This window comes from Petaurus breviceps, unplaced genomic scaffold, assembly GCF_028583685.1.
Source record: "Petaurus breviceps papuanus isolate PSGF00001 unplaced genomic scaffold, PetGlider_PUasm1.0 140, whole genome shotgun sequence".
Lineage (NCBI taxonomy): Eukaryota > Metazoa > Chordata > Mammalia > Diprotodontia > Petauridae > Petaurus > Petaurus breviceps.
The window spans coordinates 52,064,281-52,069,293 of NW_027185698.1; the positions used below are offsets into that span (position 1 = coordinate 52,064,281).

Genomic DNA, 5,013 nt, shown 5'->3' on the forward strand with positions numbered 1-5,013 from the left:
CCAGCTCCTCCCAGTTCAGGACTTTCTTTTCACATCAAAAAGTCCATCCCACAGGTGGGATTAACAAGCTCTGGGTTTTAACACAATCAATTTGAAAACCAAGCCAATACAGGGAATCTTTAATTGCCATTACTATCACAGCCATTTTCCTTCAAGTATTTTTTAATCTATGTCTTTGATATTCTTGACGTTTTGTTCTTCCAGGTGACCTTTGTTATAATTTATTTCAAGCTCTATAAAATGATTTTTTGATAGTTTGATTGGTTTGACACTGAATAAGCAAATTAATGTGGGCAGGATTTTAATTTTTATTATATTGGTTCAGCCTACCCATGAACAATAAATATGTCTCCAATTGTTTAGCTCTGTCTTTCTTTGTGTGAAAAGAGTTTTGTAATTTTGTTTATATATGCCCAGGTTTCTTTTGGCAGGCAAACTCCCAAGAGTTTTATATTGTCTGCAACTATTTTAAATAGAATTTCTCTTTCTATCTCTTCCCACTAGGTTTTGTTGGTGGAAATGCTTATTGGAAATTATCCTTATGGATAATGCTTGCTCTTGGTTTTAGATAGATACTACTTATCATTTAAAGAAAGACTCCATTGGGATTCATCTGTAAAGTAAAGAAAGTGGGTGAATGTAGTATAATATAGAGATTTCAAGAGTAAGGGTCTTACCTGCTAGGCTCCTGCTAGGCAGCTAAAGGATCACTGAAAGAAGCAGCACCCAGGGTGTTTTGCAAGGCAATCTATGCCTAAGGCATTTCCTTTCAAAGACAATCACTAAAATGGTCTTATTAATAAGGAGGGGAAATAAGACCTGATCAAGGCATGTGGCATGGTTGAGATAGACCTTATAGGAGACATGGAGCCCATTGATCCCAAGCACTCTCTTTACCTTCATTCTATAGATGAGGAAAATGAGTCCCAGAGACTTTCAATGATTGTTACCAGCTTACACAAGACAAAGCGTTAAGAGCCATGATTCAAATTTAGTTGCCTTAACTCAGGTGTTTAAATTACCCTGCTCTGTCTTCAGATGTTCCAGCAGGAAAGTTCTTTGACAGTCACTAGAGTAGAAGTAAAAGATGGGTATTTCCCTGAATGAATCTTAATGCTGATCATAAGACCTCTAAAGGTGATGGTCCAGTGAGAACAATGAAAAATAAAAGATCACTATTGAAGATGTCTGTCTCCAAACTCACCAAATTTTAACTTTGTCAAAGGTCCAAAAGAGTAAAATGACTGTGGGGTCTACTCTCTCACCCCATTACCTGTCAGGTGAAGAATAAATTCCAGGTTTCTTATTTAATGTGCTACATAATCAGGTGCTATCGTAACTTTTTAGATCTACCTCACAATACTTCGTGTCTTTTCATATATAGGTAAAAAAAAAAATCTGGTTCGCAAGCAAAAGATGACAGATCTATATTTAGACAAGAAAAAGTTCTTCAAATTTTGGTGGACCACATGACCAATATGAGTCAACAGTGTGATATAAGAACCAAAATACTTAAGGGGGTATCAGGGTTGCCTTAAGAAAGATGTTGCTTCCAGGAATAAGCAAATATTGAGTCATTGTGTACTGTACCTTAGTCAGAATATATCTTTTGAATTGTGTTCACTTTTGAAAACTACAATTAAGAAGGATAAGAACAAACTGGAGAGTCTCCAAAGGAGGCTTTGAGGGTGTTGAAGGGCCTTAAGTCTACCGAATAAGAGAATCACTTGAAGGAAATGAGGATACTTAGCCTAGGGAAAAAAAAATATTGTGGGGGGGCATGATTGAGTTCTTCAAGTATCTGAAGGATTCTAGACTTGTTTTTTTTTTGCCACAGATAACAGAAACAAGAGCAATGGTAGAATTTTCAGAGAGGCAAATTTAAGCCCAATTTCTGAAAAAAGCTTCCTAACAATTAGAGCTATAAATAGGTGTAGTCAGTGAAATGGGTTTCCTTTGAGATAAGTTCCCCTAACACCCATTGAATGAACATTTATTAAATAAGTTGGAGATTCCTTTAGATAAAGCAGTGAATTAGATGACTTCTGAAACCCTTACAACTTGATGATTCCATGATTTTGTATTATTTCATAACTGGGTAGCACATTTAAAGAAGGCATTAGAGGATCAGGTGATGTACAGAGAAAGGAAAGCAGGGCAGAAAAGGGACTCCAGATGGTTCAAAAAACTAATGGGAGGATAAAAGTAACTCAGTATTTATGCTTAGGAAAAGTTTATTTAGGACATTATAACTTTTTCAAGGTGAAAGAAGGATTCGAATCATTCCACTTAGCTGCCATCTGAATTTTTGTAAATGTAAAATTGGAAAGACGGAGGCTTTATGTGGATTGCAGGTGAATTCACCATTCTAGAAGTCTGCATTTATTCCAACAAGAAACATTCCACGAAAAGAGCAAGTCAATCAACTTTCGGAGTCTTTAAAAGTTCAGATACAGGTATCTCGTGCTCAGGAGTCCTGGGTGCAGTAGACCTCCAGTTATCTGAAGAAATGGAACATAAAAGATTCAGTACAGAAGCGCCTAAAGGTAGCAGAAAGGAAGGGAAATGAGTAGCCTTGGAAAGACAGGGGCGCTCTGAGGAAGGAGAGAGAGACAGAGACAGAGAGACAGAGAGAGAGACAGAGAGAGAGAGAGAGACAGACAGACAGACAGACACAGACAGACAGGGAGAGAGACAGAGAGAGAGACTGAGACTTTTGGTGTACTCTAGGAAAGTGAAGCTTCTAGCTTCTATGTCTGGATCTAACTGTGATACTATGAAAGCTCAAGTCTGGGCGATGCGAGAAGGGTTTTCTCCAACCCTTACCTGGCTCTAGAGTGTTTCTGCCTTTCATTTTGATTGGAGCTGAGCACCTCTCGAGTAGCCTCGGAAAGCCTCGAAGTGCTTCCTTCATGCTTAACTTATCCTTTTTTTTTCTGGTCACAATCCCCTTTCACTTTCCTCTCCACTAGCAAGCAGAAGCTGTTTTCCGTTACTTCCGATGTTGTTTTTTTTTTTTTGTGGGGGGGGGGGGGGTTGGCGCCCAAGGAGATAACTTTTAAGTTCACATCTGGGCAGGGGAACGACGCTGCACTTATCAAAATAATTACTGGGATTTAAGGGGTGGAAAATAATTATTCTGTTTACACCGATGCTTAATGCCTAAAATACAAAAATTCAGGGGGTGCACCGGAGCTTTTTATTCTCTAGAGATCAAACTTCATTGGAGTTTAATTCAGTCACTTGGTCATTCTTACTTTTCTTGAACGGTTAGAAGAAACTCAAGAGTTTTTCCCGGTGTCCTAGACGAAGGTGCTGGGGTATGAATTTTGAGTCATTTCATGCAAGAAGACAAATTGACTTACTAACCAAAATACCTAGTGGAGATGCCGGGGATCGAACCCGGGGCCTCACACATGCAAAGCGTGCGCTCTACCACTGAGCTACATCCCCCTACATGGCCTACTGACTTTATTCTTTCCCTTCAGTTTAGTATTTTAGTATTTAGGATTTATCCTTTTGTTTTCTTGGTCATGGTCACTAAGCTAGGTGAGAGTGGTATTCTTCGAAAATTCTGAAAGTACCATTAAGGAACATATAGGGTAACTGCCTAACTGAAAGCAAGAACACCACTTTCCATTGCCTTTCCTCCCCCTGAATTCTGAGTTTTAAAAACGGAAACATAAAACCCCCACAAAATTTGAACTTCACGTGGGAGAAACTGAAGCGTTTTGAGCAAAAGAAACTTTGCTTTTTGCGACTTTGTGTCCGACTCTTCTTGACCCCATTTGGGGTTTTCTTGGCAAATGCTTTGGGATTTCCTTCTCTAGCTCGTTTTACGGATGAGGAAACTGAGGTAAACAGAGTTAAGCATTTGCCAAATGTCACACAAATAGTAAGTATCTAAGGCTGTCTTTGAAAGCAAGTCCTCCTGACTCCAGAGCCTGCACTATTCAGTGCACTGAATCCTGTATAAAGATCAATCTTGACTCAGAAGAGACGAGAAAAAGGAAGCCCCTTCTTTGCAGGAGTTTTAGGGAGACTACGGACCTACATACGCGTGTATCTGGACAGAGAGACAGACAGATAGACAGAGACAGAGACAGACAGAGAGAATGAGAGAGTGAGAGAGACCGAAAGACCGAGACAGAGAGAATGAGAGGAGTGAGAGAAAGAGTGTGAGAGAGAGACCGAGACAGAGACAGACACAAAGAGAGAGAATGAGAGAGAGAGATTGAGAGAGAGAGGGAGAGAGGGAGGGAGAGAGAGTCTCTGATGATAGGTTGAAAGATTGATTAGTTTTGCTGCACTTCTTTTTCCCTTTTACACCAGAGAGGAGACAAAAGGAATATTTCGGAAAAGAAAGGAAGGTAAAACTTCTAATTTAAAAAGGAAACTTTATCCTGGCAGCAGAGCAAGAACAGACGGGCTATGGGAAGATATCTTAGGAAGTTACAGAATCTGTGAGAAATGATGGAAAGAGGATAATCAAAGATCTGCCGTCTGGTACTTAAATCTACCAGCTCTCCCACAAGGTTCCCATTTCCAAAGCCTTCAATTGTCATCTCCCTTCAACTCTTAGCAGTCCTGAACTCCCTTCACCATGCCCTCCTTTCTGTTTCACCACACTTTCCTAGCACTTTTCTGTCCTTTTGTGGTTCTTCCGGGACTCCTTAAGTGTCCTGGCCTGTCTTCTCGGCCTTCTTTTTATTCTCTCCCTGAGTAACAGCGGAACCCTGCATATGATAAGAGGAACTGAGGAGTTCTTGTTGGGTGTGGGAGGGGCGAATATACAAGCCTTCAGTTTGATCTTAAATCCAAGGAGGTGGTGGGCTCTTCCCCATGGAGACTTGTTGTAAGTTGACCTCTTGGGTCTGGAGCGAAGAAGTCAGGGCCGGAAAGTGATCTGAGGGCGAGTCATTGACATTTTAGAGTGGAGAAATGGGGAAAGACAAAGAGAAGAACCCGAAGAGGCAGAGTACAAGAAAGACTGATTAGTAAAAACACTTTGGT

General features: G+C 40.3%; 1 non-coding gene across 1 annotated transcript; it reads right to left on the bottom strand.

Moving 5' to 3' along the window:
- Window positions 1–3,381: 3,381 nt before the first annotated feature.
- On the bottom strand, window positions 3,382–3,453 carry TRNAA-UGC (transfer RNA alanine (anticodon UGC)). Its single transcript has one exon. It is a non-coding gene; the product is annotated as a tRNA-Ala (tRNA).
- Between the last annotated feature and the right edge of the window lie 1,560 nt (window positions 3,454–5,013).